The 18,722-nt window shown below is 46.9% G+C and overlaps 2 pseudogenes; one reads left to right on the top strand and one right to left on the bottom strand.

Moving 5' to 3' along the window:
• Positions 1 to 15,834, bottom strand: part of LOC110291880 — an 18,707-nt pseudogene extending 2,873 nt beyond the window's left edge.
• Positions 15,835 to 15,865: 31 nt separating this feature from the next.
• On the top strand, positions 15,866 to 16,459 carry LOC110291748 (annotated as a pseudogene).
• The last annotated feature ends 2,263 nt before the right edge of the window (positions 16,460 to 18,722 follow it).

Below are 18,722 nucleotides of genomic sequence, written 5' to 3' on the forward strand. Positions count from 1 at the left end.
TGTAGACCAGGCTGGCCTCGAACTCAGAAATCCGCCTGCCTCTGCCTCCCAAGTGCTGGGATTAAAGGCGTGCGCCACCACCGTCTGGCACTGCATTTTCTTTTAGTATCAGGTCCATAACTGAACAGGAAAGATTTTTCTTTTCTCTTTTGAGACAGGATAGGCTTGGATTTGTAAATTACAAATCAGTCTCTCAGGTTGACAAGATGGCTCAGCAGGTAAAGATGCTGGCTGATGAGCCTGACCACCTGAGCTCAATCCTAGGACCACGATGGAAGGAGAGATGGAAGGTCCCCCTGCAGGTTGTTCTCTGACTTTCTCAAGGGCACTGAAGCACAAGGCATCCATCCCAAATTAATAAACACAAAAACCCATTCTTCCTCACATTAACTATATATTTCCTTTTATTTATTATTAAATATTTAAGATGTGGCACAAGATTCTGAGGACAGATTCCCATAAATTGACATTCAACTTAACCTCTCAGCAACCCGATGGAAGCCCCTCATCTCCTAACCTCTGTGCCTCAGTTTCCCCTTCTCCAGTAGCATGGCACTCTTCTTGTCACCTGCTGCTGTGGTCCCCAGATTGATGGGTTTGATGTGGAACATTTCCATATGAGTTTTTCTACTTGTAGTATGTATGTTAAATATACACAGTAACGTAGAATTTGTGCATATTTTAAAACCTTACATAAGTGACCTCACACTTGTTCTGTAATGTGTGTCCCCTTAGACTTTGGCTTGTAAGATTTACCTGTGTCGATACACATAGCTTTGCTAATTGCATACCACCATTTTTGGTATTTGCATAATTGCTACTATGCAAATATGTCCAGGCCTAGGTGTCTTTTACATTTCTGAATAGCTTTAAATAAAACAGTATTTTTGTGTGTGTGATATAAAACTAGTATTGGAGCAGAGACTGAAGGAAGGACCATCCAGAGACTCCCCCACTTGGGGATCTATCTCATAAACAACCACCAAACCCAGACACTATGGCAGATGCCAACAAGAGCTTGCTGACAGGAGCCTGATATAGTTGTCTCCTGAGAGGCTCTGCCAGTGCCTGGAAAATACAGAAGAGGATGTGCACAGTCATCCATTGGACGGAGCACAAGGTCCCCAATGAAGGAGCTAGAGAAAGTACCCAAGGAGCTGAAGGGGTTTGCAGCCTTATAGGAGGAACAACAATATGAACTAACCAGTACCACTAGAGCTCCTTGGGACTAAAGCACCAATCAAAGAAAACACGTGGTGTGACTGGTGGCTCTAGCTTTATATGTAGCAGAGGTTGGCCTTGTCGATCATCAATGGGAGGAGAGGCCCTTGGTCCTGTGAAGGTTCTATGCCCCAGTATAGGGGAATGCCAGGACCAAGAATGGAAGTGGGTGGGTTGGAGAGCAAGGGGAGGGGGATAGGGGATTTTTGGAGGGGAAACTAGGAAAGGGGATAACATTTTAAATACAAATAAAGAAAATATCTAATAAAAAAACTAGTATTGGGGCATGAAATACTATTCTTAATATTTTGATACAAAAATTCAAATTTCAGTGTCCAAATAAACAAGATGCTGCTGGGTGGGTAGTTCCACGGGTGTTTGGGCCTTGTGGGTTACTGCCACAGAGCAGGTGACCCATAGGACCCTTCAGAGCTCAGGCTAGCTCTCCTGATCTACACACAGGAATGTGATTGCTGGATTGCCCATATTTTTTTACTGTCTTATCAACTGAGTCTGAATTTAAAAATGCAAAGTCCTGGGCTAGAGAGATGGCTCAGCGGTTAAGAGCACAGACTGCTCTTCCAGAGGTCCTGAGTTCAATTCCCAGCAACTACATGGTAGCTCACAACCATCTGTAATGGGGATCCGATGCCCTCTTCTGGTGTGTCTGAAGATAGCAACAGTGTACTAACATAAAAATAAATAAATCTTTAAAAAAATATTTTCAAAAAATGCAAAATCCTATAATCTACAGCATCAAAGTTAAAAAAAAAAACTATTGAACACACCTTCTGAATCTTAGCTTGAATCTTGAATCGTTTGATTCAAGAGATGAGCATTAAACGTCTTTGATGTGGCTCCCCCCTGCCCCCAGGTGGGCACTGGCTGCTGCAGCACCAACAGAGATGTGTTAGGCGTGTTAGGCTTCTCTCTTCTGGAAAGAACGCCTGGAGTGGGAGAGACAGCAGGCAAAGAATGGGCTACCATGAATCCTTGTCTTACTTTAAAGGCCATGCATGCCTGCAATCAGCAGAGGCTGGACCGAGAGCTCCAGGGTAGCCTCTGGACACACTGAACTGCAGGCTAGCGTGCCAGGGTTTCGTAGAGACTGATAACTATGTCGACCACTGTCTATCTTTCTCCTAGACCATGGCACGGAGGATGGTATTTTCTAACTTCTCTTTATACAGTGCCTGTCTCTAGCACGTAATGGAAGCTCCAGGTCGAATGATGAGAACATTATTAGGCGTTCTTTAGGTGTTTAGATGCTCACTAGGGTGAAAGTTTGAAATTCACTGAACTTCTTGGATATTGATATAATTTCACAGTAAGTAATGCTATACATGACATGTGCTTGTTTCTGTCTAAGCATTTTATACAATAAACAGCCAGCGGCTTTGCTGGCATGCTTGGTGATAATGAAACTGTCATGACTTCACAGGCAGGTGCCAGGCACTGTCCTAAGTGGCCTGTGTAGACTCATTTACTCATGTGACTCTCACTGAGGGCAGTCCTGGTATTCATTCCATTTTCACCAAAGGGGAAACTTGTTTAAGTGAGTTGCCAAGGCCACAAGACTAGTTATGGTAGAGCAGAGATTTAAACCCAAGCTGTTTGGAAGGAATCTGTTCTTTAAACCTATGAGTTCCTCCAGTCTAACCTTTTTAAAATGTACATTTCTAGCCTGGTGGTGCTCATGCATGCATTTAATCCCAACACTAGGGAAGCAGAGGATATGTGGATCTCTGTGAGGTTGAGGTCAGCCTGGCCTACAGAAAGAATTCTGGGACAGGCAGGGCTACACAGAGAAACTGTGTCTTGAAAAAAAAATACTTGCCTCCACCCCCTTCCCTTGTGTATGCATGTGTGTGTGCGTGTTCGCGTGTGTGCACATCTATGGAAACCACAGGACAACTTTTGGGAGCTGGCCTTCTCCTTCCACTATGACAGTCTGGAGCTTGGGCTTAGATGTTAGGCATGGTGAGTGACACCTTTTCCAGCTGACCCAGCTTGCTGGCCCCAGTCTAATTGGTCAAGTTATAAAATAGAAAATGTTAAAAGCTATGTTTGTATCAAACATCTCTTTCTTTTCTTTGTGTGTGGTATATACTGTCCATGTGTGTATGCACTTATGTGTAGATGCTAGATGTCAGGTGGGCTCCTCTCCACTTGGCTCTTCAGTTCCTTCCTTCCTTCCTTCCTCTTCCTCCTCCTCCTCCTCCTCTTCCTCCTCCTTCAGTTCTGTACTCACTGAGCTGAACCTGCCTGTCTGCACCTCCCTGGTGCTGGGATTACAGCAGGCTTCTATACTGGGTGTTTTCTTTTCATTTCACTTTTATGTGTAAGGGTGTTTTGCTGCATGTATGTATGTATGCATGTATGTATGTAAGTATATGCACCCACATACATGTTTGGTGCCCACAGAGGTCAGAAGACAGCATTGAATGCCCTGGAACTGGAGTTCCAAATGGTTGTGAATCCCCATGTATGTGTTGGAAATCAAATCTGGATCCTTTGCAAGAGCAACAAGTATTCTTAGCCAGGGAGCCGTCTCTCCAGCTGCCCATACTGGTTTTTTTTACGGAGGTGCTGGGGATTCAAATTTTGATCCACATGTTTGCACTACAAACACTTTGCTAATTAAGCCATCTCGCCAGCCCCATGTAAAAAAATTTAATAGCCACGTGTAGGAAATGTTTTAGAAGAGCCGGCGGTCTGGCTCAGTAGGTAAATGTGCTCCTGTCCAGGTAATTCTGTAATCTGAACTTGACCTTCAGGACCCTCGTGGTGGAAGGCGAGACTGACTGCTGCACACCTCTAACCCAGCACGCCTCCACTTGCCGGAACCAGACCCGAGGAGGAAACTCTCGAATATGAAATCGTTTTTGAAGAAACACGGGTACTGAGGCAGCAGATATGAGGAAATGGATGGTATAAAGTATTAAACAAATTATGACACCATTATGGCCATGGAGGCATTTTAAGTAATTGTGATCATTTAAAACAAATGCCCATTGTTTTAAGAGAAAAAAAAAGTAAATAACTATATTCCACGATCACAAATATATTTTAAGTGTTTTTGAAAGAATTGGAAGGGGGGCTGGTGAGATGGCTCAGTGGGTAAGAGCACCCGACTGCTCTTCCGAAGGTCCAAAGTTCAAATCCCAGCAACCACATGGTGGCTCACAACCACCCATAATGAGATCTGATGCCCTCTTCTGGTGCATCTGAAGACAGCTACAGTGTACTTACATAAAAATAAATAAATAAATTATTATTAAAAAAAAAAAAAGAAAGAATTGGAAGGAGATACACAGGAAGGGTTGTCTTAGTCTGAAGGTATAGCATGGTGGGTAGAGTGCTTACCTCAGATCTGTGAGGCTGCAGGTCTCCTCCTCAGCACCGAGAGCAATCGCTGTCTTTAGGATTGTGGATCAAGTTTTGCTGTTGTTGTGTTGCTTTGCTTTGCTTGGGTTTTGGAGACAGGGTTTCTTCTCTGTGTAGCCCTGGCTGGCCTGGGACTCACTCTGCAGACCAGACTGGCCTTGAACTCACAGAGTTCACCTGCCTCTGCCTCCCGAGTGCTGGAGTAAGGGCAGGCACCACCACACGCAAGGATGCTGTTTTTCTTTTTAAAGATTAATCTTTATTTATGTGTCTGTGTCTGTATGTGTCTGTGCATGTAAGTGTTCTCTCCCTAGGAGGCCAGAAGAAGGTGTTGGGTCCCCAGGTCACTGTGAGGCTCTCTGTGGGTGCTGGGAACTCAACCTGAGTCCTCCGAAAAGGTAGTATATGCTCTTAACCACTGAACCATCCTTCTAGCCTCAATACAGTTTTTAATGTGTCTTAGTAAATTGCTTGATAGAAGATTGTACAGTCTCATTTAAAATCTTACCACAGTGCACAGCCAAGTCCATTTCCTGGTTGTCACATTTAGTTAGAAAGCTAAATTGAATGCAAAAGATATTGTTTTATGATAAAGTATGTGGTTATTGTAATTATTACTAAGGATGAGCACTTTCTCATTTTATGATAATCTATTTGATTATTTTTATATCACATTTTAGGACTAAGCTTAATTTTTTTTCACTAAATCATTAGAATTCATCAAACTATTACTTTTTTCTTCTTTCTTAAAGGAACAGTGCTAGCCAGAACTGGTATTGTGTGCCTGTGATTCCCAAGGGTCGAGAGTTCAGATCATCCTCAGTGACAAAGTAAGGTAGAGCCAGCTTGGGTTACATGAAAGTGACTGTTGTACCCACCCCACACATCTCCCCAAACAAACAAACAAACAAACAAACAAAAAAACCAACGTTGGCGTGCTTTTAAAATAACATCCCCTAAGGTGCTTATTTTCAACATTCAAGTCTAATTTTTGAAACTTGTTGTTTGTGGAAAACATTGAGTTTCAGTTCTTCTTAGGCGTGCTGACGTCTTCCGGGTGTGCTCGCCCGGGCCAAGCTGTTCTTACCAAGCTGTTAAAGGAAGCATGGAGATACATTCTCTGTAAAAACTATGTGGGGTACGCTCAAGAAGGGTAGTAAAACAAGAAAAAAGACCCTCAAAAACAAACAAACAAACAAACAAACAACAAAAAACAAATTTTGGGGAAACTGCATGTAGAGATATTTGTCAGTCTGGATCATTTTGGGTAGTAATGCCAACAGACTTGGTTAAAGGTGAAAAGATTTAAAAAAATTAAGTTGTTGAGGTGAAATTCACCCTCTAAAAGATTCCTATGTTAAAAATTTTGGAAAGGACGTTGTTAATTTGGAAAGGGCGGGTGGACCACAGGCGCTTCTTATTTGGTTTTGAAGTTTTTGGTGCTTCTAGGCTCTGGGGAGCATCCTACTGATTTCCAGTGCTGAGACCTGGGCTTAGCTTTTCCTTTCTCCCTCTTAATTAGTGCTGGTTTCTCTGAGGGGCGAGGCTTTCTCCAACAGCCGCAAGCGGGAACCAGGGGCACTTTAGACTTTTTCTTTCCTCGCGGTTTTACAGGGCCCCTCGCCGCCGCCTCCGTCTGTCACCGCGAGCATCCAAGCGCAGAAAGGAAATGCGAAGCTAGACAGCTGTACGGGAGGCTTCGCCTTCTAAAGAAGTTGACAGACAAATGGCACAGGGGTCCCTGCTCTTGCCAGCTGAGGGCTTAGCTTCCAGAAAGCGCCCCTCTAGGGGAACAAGCGAGGCAGTGTGGGGCTGCTGAAAGGCCTCATTGAGGCCACAGCCCGAGGCTCTTGTAGCTCATTGTCTGGTATGCGGCGCCCTTCCGAAACCGCTCTCCACAGTTCTACACCCCCCAACACCCCCTAATCTCAGAAATCATCCCCCGCCCTCCGTTACACTTGGTGCTTCAAACGAAATTCTCAAAAGGTATTTGCTTTTGTTTGTTTTTGTTTGTCTTGCGCCTTTGGGGGTCAAGCGATGGTTCCCACGCTCACTGGACTTAACTGCATGGAAGCTGGGGTCCCCGACGCTGCGCTTGTGAGAACTGATGTCTGGGCCGAGGCAGCATTGGAGAGGAAGGCAAAACTTTAAAACCGATTCTGCTGGTTCCTTGGTTTTCTTGAAGATTCGTCTGGAGAGATTTAAATCTACACCAAAGAACAGCTTTCCCAAGATTTAAAGTTATTAAATTGGCATCAGAGCAGTCGCTGAGCCATCCAGAGGCTCTGAGAGCTGCCTTCCTAGGGAATACACAGTGATCGGATAAAGGCTGGAGAAGCACAGTTACCTCTCGGGTATTAGTAGAGATTTTAGGATGTGTCAGACTTGAGAAACAATGTGGCCTGAGGCCCTGTGCTTTGAGTTCAGAGCCTGGGAACACACTGAGGAGAATTGTGCCTTACGCTAAAGCATGGGTTCTCAACCTGTGGGTCGCAGGGAAGACAGATACTCTCAAACTTCCCTGTCTTCTCTGTCCTCTAGACTCTTCTGATCTTCTGGTCTTCTCTCTCTCAGAACCCCAGAACTCAGTCGCTGAAGAATGGCCTTCGGGGTTGAGACACTGCTCAGCAGCAAAATTACAGCTAAGGGGTAGCAAGGAAAATAATGTTATGGTTGGGGGTCAGAGCAGCATGAGGAGCTGTGTTAAAGGGTCCCAGCAGTAGGAAGGCTGAGAACCACTGCTCTAAAGGGAGCTCCAAGTCCGGGAAGAGTACTTACTCCAGGTTACACAGAGCATTAGACTCTGGAAGGAGAGCCAGCCATTGGTGGTATTTGACTGGTTGAAGTTGCCTTGTGACTGTTAGAGGAAAATTCAAGCAAATACGTATGTGTTATGACCTGGACCAGCAAACCTTTCTTCAGTGACACAGTTCTGAAAGAGAGGATCAGGAACTCAGAAGACAGAGGGCAGAGGAGATAGAAAGCTTGGGGCGGGGAGGTCTCGCACAAGTTGTCTTAGACCAAACATGTTCCTGGTTTTAGAGAAGGCACTTCCTTCCCTCTCCATAAATCAGGGCATCAGGGAAGCCTCATTTGTCAGTCCAGCTCTCAACAGTGTTTAATGAATAGTCAGTAGCCACTGCTCATGGGGAGAGCTCATTTGCCAGCAAGTACGGCAGATTTTCAAGAGAGGATGGTTTGGACATTACAAGATAACTTGATCTCTGGTCTTTATTATTTGTGGTCATATGTAAAAAAAAAATATCATCTTTCAACTCAGGTATGAAGAAGGCTTTAAATGAGATGCATCAGATCAGAGGGTGTGTCTGGGGCGTGTCACTGTCAAGCATCCTAGGCTGCGAATGAGGGACATTGTCGTACGGGTTCATTGGTGTGAAGAAACATTATGACCATGGCAACATTTTTGTTTGCTTTCCAAGACAGGGTTTGTCTGTGTAGCCCTGGCTATCCTGGAACTCCCTTTGCAAACCATGCTGTCCTTGAACTCAGAGATTCACCTGCCTTTGCCTCCTGAGTGCTGGGATTAAAGGTGTGTGCCACCACTGCCTGGCTACCATGGCAACTGTTACAAAGGAAAACATTTAATTTGGGTTGGCTTATAGTTCAGAGGTTTAGTCCATTATTATCTTGGCATTGCAGTTCGCAGGTAGATGTGGTGCTGGAGCGGTAGTTGAGAGTTTTACATCTGGATCCGTAGGCAGCAGGAAGAGAGAGAGAGAGAGAGAGAGAGAGAGAGAGAGAGAGAGAGAGAGAGAGAGAGAGACCCTGGGCCTGGCTTGAGCTTCTGAAAGCACCATGCTCACTCCCAGTAATACACTTCCTCCAACAAAGCCATTTGTACCTACTCCAACAAGGCCACTTCTCCGAATACTGCCACTCCCTATGGGCCTATAGGGACATTTTTGTTCAAACTAACATAGACACATCATGCTGAAAAGCCTACTCTTTCCTATTTACAACGAAAGCCACCAGTGCTAGGGATTTAGGGTGTTCCAAGGTTTCTCATTTTGGGGGGTGTGTGTGCATGAGAGCATGCACACATGCACAGGCTTGTGTGGGGCCCACAGAGGCCAGGAGGGGCATTGGATCCCTTGGAACTGGAGTTACAGGAGTTTATGAACTGGTCCATCAATTGAAGACTGCCTAGGAGAGGAAGCTGTCTCAGATGGGGAGACCACACAACCCTCAGTAGAAATGCATTCTTTCTTATGCCTGGACATCACTGTGTCATGTCCAAAGTTGACCTGTTAGCTCTGTTTCTGTGTGTAGCCTTGCCATAAAAAGAAACATGAAGTATGGGGCTGGAGAAATATCAGCACTGGCTGCTCTTCCAAAAGACTCAGGTTCAAATCCCAGCACCCACATGGTAACTCCTGACTGTCTGTAACTCCAATTCCAGGGATCTGACCCCCTTGTACAGACATATATGAAGGCAGAACATAGCATCAGTGTTAATAAAATAAAAAAAAGAAGTATTTTAAAAACACACATATACATACAAAATAGATTTGGGAACACAAGCCCTTTGTTTGAGGAAATCTCCCAGGAGTTTCCAGGATGTACATGTGATCTATGTACATAACGCCTCTCCCTGCTAATGACGGAAGGATTGGTTTTAGATGTAGCCAGTTAGCAGTTGGGTAATCTTGGGTACCATCGCCAAGTAATTCCCAGTTGGCTCTAGTGTTAGAGAGACTTAATGAGTCAATGGATGGGAAAGGACCTGTTTCATTTTACTTTCTTGGAAAGCCTTGCCAGAATGGAATTTAGAAAGACACATGCTATTAAGCCAAAGATGGTAGATGCAAACACATCCTATTCTTTCCCAGAGTGTGGCTCCTGCATCAGCCTCTCGCTGAACATCCCTGAAAAGGGATATCCTTCAGGGAGTTCATGTCGTTTCTGTTTTTGAAAAAATGATGTGTGTGTGTGTGTATTTGGAAGCCAGAGGTCAACCTTGGTCACCTCAAAATGGTGCTGTTTTTCAGTCACTTTCCATCTTATGAAATGTTACAGGGAGTTTCATTGGCTTAGAGCTTGCAGAATAAGCTAGGCCAGGCTGGCCAGTGAGCTCCCAGGCATCCACCCACTTCATCGGCTTCTGCTTCATCAGTATGCCAATCATTTAACAACTGAGCTGTCTCCTTTTCCTCAGATTTCTGTATATTATATATCTTCCTGATTGGCAAACAAACCTTAGGCACATTTTATTCTCATGTAAGACAACAGAGACCGGTACAAGGGACCAAGTCTCAGGGGAGACAAACATTAAGTAGCAGAGGCCACAGATTCATCATGTCTAGAACCTAGATGGCCCCAATATCTGTAATAGGCTGAGAACACATTGAGGTCCCATAACCTCCCACATCTTATGTCTTCGTTCCCAGTAGAGCCCGCGTCATGGGGCTGACTGGGAGCTGTAGCCACTGCCCAGCTTTGAGATTGCATACCCAATGTGCAGCCCCGGAAAAGACCCAAACTCAAAGTCAGGTTTGGTGAATGCATATTGCTTTTGCACCATTATACAGTTGAAAAAAATATAAGCCTGGCGGTTGTGTCTGATAAACCTGGCTGTGGAGGCTCAGGACTGCCGAGGCGAGACACACCCTGCCCTCAGCCTGCTCTGCTCTGGCTTGGAATTCCAAGTCTGTTCTCCAATCGTCCTTTAAGATGCACACCATCTCTGAGAAGTTCACATGTGCCTGTCAGCACAGTGCTCCGGAGGCACAGTAGGGAGGGTCACGAGCCAGGAGCTTAAGACCAGCCGTGGGGCAGGAGGGGCACATACAGTGTTTGCAAGATGGCAGCTGTAGGAGGCAAGGGAAGTGGATGAGAGTGAGTCCTAATTCCTTTTTTTTTTAAATGAGGTAGTAGATTTAGGAATTGAGAATTGTCCAATGTCAAACAACCACTAAGAAACAGCCCAGTGGGAGGGAGCACAGCCTTCCAGACAGCGGAGCTTCTGCTAATACACTTGATGGCTTTAATGGGCCCTGTGAGTCTCCCTTTTAAAGCCTCAGGATGGCTAAGTGCTTGCAGGCACTCACTGAGCCCCTTTCCCCAGCACCTGTCGGAGGTGCTCTCTATCTGGTTGGGGGAAAGGAGATAGACAAACGGCAACACTCTAGGGTGGGAGTGAATGCCTTTCTATTTAGAGACATTTTCCCCCTCTGCGTATGTGGTACTGGGGATGAAGCCAGGGCCCTGTGTGTGCTAGCCACTGACCTGTACCCCCTCACACTTCTTAAGTTGATTTTGAGACAGGTTATCACTATGTTGCCCAGGCTGACCTCCAACTTGAGATTCTCCTGCCTTGTTCAGCTTCTTAATTAGCTGGGATTTTAAACTGCATGGCATGGCTGGGCGTGGCTTTTAATGTAAAAAAGACATTTAGTTGTTTATATATTTATTTGTGTGTGTGCTTATGAGTGCGCATGGAGGTGGTACATGGTGGCTATGTGGAGGTCAGAGGTCAGCCATCTAAAGTTGCTTCTCTCCCTCCACCATGTTGGGAGCAAGAGCCTCTACCCCTCGAGCCATCCCTCTGGCCCCTAACACCATGCTTTGGTGGCAGCATGAAGGCAATGTTTACTCCAAAGTTACTGACCACACTAAGTTTTATTTAGAGTGGGAGAAAGAAGCCACACACGTCTATTCACACACACACACTTGTGTGTAATCCGCCCCCTCCCAGTGGAGGGCATCGCAGCTCCACAGTTTAACACATAAGTGGCATTTTCTTGGCATGTTAATCTGCAGGAAATTACAGGCTGTCATGCTGTAGTTCCTCCTCAGAGAATGCCACGCAGATTACAGTGGTAAGCTACGCCGATGGCACTGCCCGGCACCCCGGTGGCCTTTTCCTCACCAGATACATTTACTAAAGCTTACTTCAGTATCATGTGGGAAGAAAAGAATTCATAGTGACTTACTTAAACAGCTACTCTCCGCCTCTGGCCTGAAATCAGAGCTCTGCACAAGCTAGCTATAGTTCTTCCACTGAGCTCTAGGCCCAGCCTAACAGTAAACTGAAAATCAAGTTATTTTGCTGTGGTCTTAGCGTAGTCCTGGCTGCTCTGCAATTCACTATGTAGACCAGGCTGGCCCAGAGCTCACAGAGACCTATCTGCCTCTGGGGTTCAGTACACTCTTGTTTGATAGAAAAGTCGTTTGCTGTCCCTGCTTTTTCCCAGCTGCTTGTTGGTATCTTTATCCTTGGGGTTCTCCACAGCAACAAAAAACTTAAATCAGATGCTAAAAGAGAAATGGGGCAAACCAATCAAAAATTAAACAGGGCACTGTGTAAAAGACACTAAATTTAGAATTTTACAGCAGTAAGATGCCCCTTTTAAATGAGGACTTAATTTTTACCCATTGAGAAGTCTGGCCTTGGTCTCCACCTACTGGGAGTGCATCCTCTAGGAGCCAGAACCAGGAGTCAGGCGCCTGGCCTGGAAAACCGAGGTTGGTCCGACATGAGAACTCTCCTAGCATGTACAAGATTCTGGATTTGATCCCCAGTGCTGGAAAAAAAAAAGGTCTATTCTATTTTTAAGTGAGGTAAACAAACAAACAAACAACTCCCCGAATTTATCGTCTCCACTGCTCATGGCTCTGTGGCGCCACACATATTCATGACTGTGTGCAGTGGAACCCCAGGACTTCTTTGCTTTGCAATAGTGAAATTAAACCCATTAATAAGCAAGTCCATGCAACTAATGTTCTATTTTCTGTCCTCCAAATCTGGCTACGCTAGATACATCATGGAAGTGGAATCGTGAGTATCTGCCTGTTCGTGACCTGTGTATCTCACTTAATGATAGTTCATCTGTGCTGTAGCGCGCGGCAGGATTTCTCCCTCAAGTGTTCATATCACATTTTGTGTGGGTGTACACGTATGGTATGTGTGGACACGCATGTTCGCCCATGTGGGTGGAGGCCGAGGTCAACCTTGGGTGTTGTTCCTCATCAGCCACCCACCTTGTGTTTTAAGATAAGGATCCTCAGCCATGCTGGCTGGCACTATCTGCCTTCTTGGGGCTGAGATTACACGCATCAGACACTAAGCCTGCCTTTTACATGGATTCTGGGGACTGGGCCCAGGTCCCCAAGCTTCTATGGCAAGTACTTTACCTAATGAGCCATCTCCAACCCTGTCATACAGTATTACACATCTGCTCATCCCTGATCACTGGAATATCTTCTCCACCCACCCTTGTTTTTTTCAGACAGAGTTTCTGTGTCCTGGAACTTGCTCTGTAGATCAGGCTGGGTTCAAACTCAGAGATCTATCTGCCTCTACCTTCTGGGATTAAAGGCGAGTGCCACCACTACCCAGCAGATTCTTTCTCTTTTAAAAATTATTTATTTAAGTGGGCACCTTGTCTGCATGTATATATGTTCACCACTTACATGTCTCCTCTCTGAGGGCATCAGATCATCTGGACTGGGTTACAGAAAGTTGTGAGCTGTCATGTGGGTGCCAGGAATTGAACCCTGGTCCTCCAGAAGAGCAGCCAGTATTCTTAACCATTGAACCATCTCCCAGGCCCTGGCGATGCCCTTTTTAACTTTCAAGGAACTATCACACACTTATTCTTCATTGTTACCAATGACACACAAGGGTCCAGTTTCTTGAGAGTTTGTGGTTTCTTATGGGGGTAGCTGTGAACAGCTCTGTGTGCCTGCTTGTGCTGGGGTCGATTACACACTCAGTCTGTGCTCTCGTCTGTTTGCCCCTGGGGATATCGTGTGCCATTAGTCAGCTGAACTCTGCCTTTGAGTCAAGCCCTTGGCTGGTCCTTCAATTTTTCTAGCCATTAAAATAATTGTGATGTCCGGACTGGTCTTGTAGCTCTTGGTCCCTAACGGAGCTGGGAGTGGGATGTCAATAGCCTTTATCAATAATCATGTTACTACCTCTGTCTCTGGACTGCAGATACCACCATGATTTTAGCGATGCTGGTAGCCCTCAACAGCACGGTCCTCACTGCTGTGGTAGAGTGCATGGTGTATGCGTCTTCTATGAATCATAATCCATGGTTAGCACCCTCACCCCACCCCAATAAGTGTCTCACGAATCCAGACCAACCACAAATTTCCTAAGTAGTTGTGGATGACCTTGAACCCGACCCTCTCACTTCTACCCTTCGAGTGCTAGGTCTACAATTCAGGCTTGTACTGCCATGCTGATTTTATGTGGTGCTGGAGACAGAACTGAAGCTCTTATCCACGTTAGGCAAGCGTTCTATCATCTAAGGGTTCAGAGAATACTGGAAGTCAGAAATCTTCAGAGGCCAATATGGTGGCACATACCTATGATTCCAGCCATTTAAGGGGTGAAGCAGAAATATCAGACCTAGGCAATTTATTGAGACATTATCTTAAAATGGGAAAACTAGTTCTCAGTTACAAATCAGACTCAGCTACCACTCAGGACAATACAGATGGCTTTCCTGGTCATGTTACAGAAGAGCTTCCTCAGACCTGCCCCATCTTGTCCCCTGACTGCTGGAATAACAACTAAGTCACAGCATTATTCAGCAGGAAGGCAAGGAGGGACTAGCTAACACACAGAGTGCTCCATCAGGAGCCAGGGAGGTCTCCAAATCATCTAGATTTCTATGATATTGGGCTAGAAGACTATGTGAGGCAGCACTGTGTTGGGATTCCAGATTCACACACCAGCAAGGACAGCAAGAGGTGGTTTACTATGATGGGAGCGTTACAGAACATCTAGAATCCTGGAAAAGGGACAGTCTGCACTAGCAAAGTCGAAATGTCTGACCATCAGCGCAGGACGGGAGGATTCCAGGCTTGAAGAAGTAGATTCTGGGAGTGTGGCTCATAGGCTGAGAGCTCGCCAAGAATGGGAGAGGCCCTGGGTTCAATCCTAGGACTACAAAATAATGAAATAAAGCAAAATTCAGGGCCTTCAACCAACTGAAGTGCCATACAGGCCACTTTCCTGTGGAGTTCCAGTAGCAGCCTGACTGTTCCTGACCATGCCTGACTGTGCCCTGACAGGTCTCTTTTACTTTGAACTCTGTCTTCTGCCTCAGTGACAGGTCAGCCCCTCTGCTTTCCTGTCAGGCTCAGAAGAGGCAGGCCTGTACATCGGCTCACTCCACTGGACTCGTGGGCACCGCTCCTGGCCGAGTGGTCCCCTCCAGCATCTCGCTCTTCTTAACTACCGCAGGGGAATGCTGGGGATGCTTTCTCCACTGGACCTTCCCGGGGCTCTCGGGGTTTTCCTTCAGGTTTGCTTATAAACTCGAAGGTTGCCTTCACCATTCCTGTTTGTGATATCTTACCAACACACAGCAAGAGAGCCCACTGGCGTTTGCAGACTCCCCTCAGAAGACTCCTCCAGTCTATTGGGTCTATTTGCTGTCTGCCAAGTTACCGCAGACAACAGTTTTATCCATCATTCTGCCCATTTGCACCATAGGAACCTCTCTCCAGTCTCCAATGTTTCCCCCCTGCCTGCCCCAGCCTTACTAACTGTCCTCACAGCCCATATTGCTTGCATCTGCAGCTGGTCACAGTGGCAACCACTCCTGTTTTAGGTTTTGATGATGGCGGCCTTCTACTTCCCCAAACCAGTTTCTTGTTTTACTGTGCATTGGGGGATCTTGGCCCTTCGGGATCAAGCATTGTTAATTCCTCAGGTCTTGTCCTGGAACTCACTCTGTAGACCAGGGTGGCCTTGAACTCACAGAGACCTGCCTGCCTCTTCTTCCTGCCTGTTGGATCTAAAGGTGTGTGCCACCTTTCATCCTGCCAGCTTTCTCCATCTTTTGGGCTTCACTAGTTTGGCTGCTCTGCTTTCGGCTGTCAGGTTTAGATGAAGCTATGCAGGTTCAGAGTCTCTTTTATAAAATGGTCTCTCAGTTAGGATGCTAGCTGTGGCTTCTTACATGCAGCTGAATTTTAAGAGAGAAACTATAAGATCCCTTATGGACTAAGTAAGGTCTGCAACTTCCACAGATAAACTCACATTAAGCAACAGCCCTGCCTTGAAAATGGGGAGAGCAAGAGTGGCGCCCTGGAGGTCCCGTGGATCTGTGTCTTGCTTCAACAGTGTTTGGACTGAACAGACCCGGGGACTCCCACTTAGCTTCCAGCCACCTTACAAGTCTCTCCAGTCGCAGCCTCCGGGACCATCTCCTTGCTCCCTTGGCTCCTAGGACCAGTCTGCATCATCTTCGCGATTAACTCATACTCTGGATCAGCCATGACCTCTCAGATTCGTCAGAATTATTCCACTGAAGTGGAAGCTGCTGTGAACTGCCTGGTCAACTTGCACCTGCGGGCCTCCTACACCTACCTCTCTATGGGCTTCTTTTTTGGTCGGGATGACTTGGCTCTGAAGGGCGTAGGTCACTTCTGCGAATTGGTCAAGGAGAAGCGCGAGGGGGCCGAGTGTCTGCTCAAGTTGCAGAACGATCGTGGGGGCCGTGTACTCCTTCAAGATGTGCAGAAGCCATCTCAAGATGAATGGGGTAAAACACAGGAGGCCATGGAAGCTGCCCTGGCCCTGGAGAAGAACCTGAACCAGCCCTCTTGGATCTGCATGCCCTGGGTTCTGCCCGCGCAGACCCTCATCTCTGCTACTTCTTGGAAAGCCACTTCCTGGATAAGGAGGTGAAGCTCATCAAGAAGATGGGCAACCACCTGACCAACCTCCGTAGGGTGGCAGGGTCACAACCGGTGCAGACTGGCGTGCCCCAGGCATCTCTGGGCGAGTATCTCTTTGAGCACCTCACTCTCAAGCACGACTAGGAGGCCTCTGTGCCTTTCAAGGGGCTCCCCACTCTGCTCAGCACCAGCCCACCTCCGGACCTCCATCTGAATGAACCTTTCAAGCCACTAGGCAGCTTTGTAACTGCTCTCCCAAGTCTTGGACCAAGTTAAAATAAAGCTTTTTGAAACAGGAAAAAAAAAATAAAAAATGAGGCGAGCATCAAATCCACCCTGTGAAGGCGCTTGGAGCAGGTCCACCAAGAGCTTCGGTTGATAACCTCTCGATACACGGAGTGACAGTTTAAGATTCCTTTTTTAAAAAAGATTTATTTATTATTATAATTAAGTACACTGTAGCTGTCTTCAGACACACCAGAAGAGAGTGTCAGATCTCATTACGGGTGGTTGTGAGCCGCCATGCGGTTACTGGGATTTGAACTCAGGACCTCTGGAAGAGCAGTCAGTGCTCTTACCCGCTGAGCCATTTCGTCAGTCCCAGTTTAAGATTCCTGTTGGTCATCCAGGGAGAGGTGCTGATAGCTGCTCAGGTAAGAGGGAGAGTGAGTTCCCTCCCTGTCTCTATATCAGGGCTGTGGCTTCCCTTTGCCACCTCAGCCAGTGGAAGCCGGGAAGAGACTGAGTCCACTTCAGCATCTGCACATAGGATCCTCTCTCTGGTCCTTTCTGCCTGCTTCCCACCTCCACAGACACTCAGCCTAGCACGGGAGAGGAGAGCCCTTCCGTTGCCCTGTCTTGCCACCTGAAGGATTTGACGAGGAAAGGGGCTTTTGAGACCATTTTAAATTACATCTTTTGATGTATCTGTGCATGGATATATGCATGTGAGTGCAGGTGCTGAGAGAGGCCAGAAGAGGGCGTCGCATCTCCCAGAGCTGTAGTAACAGATGGTTGTGAGCTGCCTGGATGAGGATGCAGGGGACGGGACTCAGGTCCTCTGCAAGAGCAGTGGGTGTTCTTTACCGCTGAGCCATCTCTCCAGCACTAAGGAGGAAGGACCTTTTGTTCTCAGAGTTGTAATATCTTGAAGAATGAAAAGCAAGAATGAGATTAAGTAGAGTAATTCTGAGAGAAAGGAGTGACTTCTGCGTTCTTCCAAGCCAGCAGGGAGGATGGGGACTGAGGTTGAGGGACCAGTGGTCACTACTGAGGCCGTGCTGCAGACCCAGGCTCTGGGGCTACTTTTCTGAGTCCCTCTTCTTCATAAAGGTGCACCAGCCCTTGTGCTGATGGCATAGGGAAGTCTGTAATCCTCTAGCCTAGGCCTGGCTCGAATGTGCCACTCTCCTGCCTCAGACTTCTAATGCACCACCATGCCTGCCTGGGAACCTAAATTCTCCAACTGCTCCCCAACTTAAATGTTCTTCTCACACTGGTTAATTCTCCAAAATCTCATTTTTAACCTGGACCTACTAATTTTTACATTCCTCTCATCCTTGCTTCAACCAAGGAGTTCCGCTGTAGTTGGACTGGGGCATACACATGACTTCCTGACCCCAGCTCCTGTTTCCCAAGTGGAACTGGACTGCACTAATTGACCTCGAGGGTCTCAGCTGTGCTAAGTTGGGTGTTTGTTAGATCTCGTTAGGGTTGTAATTAGTGCAGGGAATCTAGGTCAGAGGCAACCAGTTGGAGTGATGGTCTCCTGGGGCTGAATAAAGGTGGGAAGGAACAGATACATTCCTCTGTTTTTTTCGTGGGTGGGGTGAACCAGGGACAGGGGACAGTGGGGCTCATGCTATACACAGAGAGACACAGGGTCATGTGCAGAAAAGCACTCAACCCTGTGTGTGTGTGTTCACTCCCGCTTTTACTCGGGTTTCCTTCCAACCTCTCCATATATGGTGTGGCTCTAGAGCAGGCTGGGGATTGGCTGCTGTTGTTGGGAGACTGGGAGGTAGGAGAAAAGCAGAAAAGGAAACCCAGGGTAGGGAGGGAGGCGAGAGAATGATAGCCAGGCTGCAAGGGCTGCAGAAGGGCCGCGTGCCTGGGAGGCTTAGAGAGAGACTTCCGGGATGGGTTTCTAGGGAGAAGTGGGGCACAGCTCCTGTTGGCAGGGGGCTTAGGGCAGTGGGTGGGGATGGGACACGGGCTATTGCTCGGGGATCACCACCCTAGGTTTACCAGTTTGTTTAGGGCTGGAGTAGAGAGGGAGGGTCAGAGACACTTGTGCTCGGCCCCTCCCCTGTCTTTTCACCCTAGACAACTTCCAGCTATGCTGTGAAAATCATGTGCAAATTAACTCATTAGCTTGCCTGGCTAACACCTCAGACGTCTTCCTAATGGAGGGAGCAGTGGACTGTACTTTCACAGGCTCCCTCAAGCCCTCC

The sequence above is a fragment of the Mus caroli genome, chromosome 3, assembly GCF_900094665.2.
Source record: "Mus caroli chromosome 3, CAROLI_EIJ_v1.1, whole genome shotgun sequence".
NCBI lineage: Eukaryota > Metazoa > Chordata > Mammalia > Rodentia > Muridae > Mus > Mus caroli.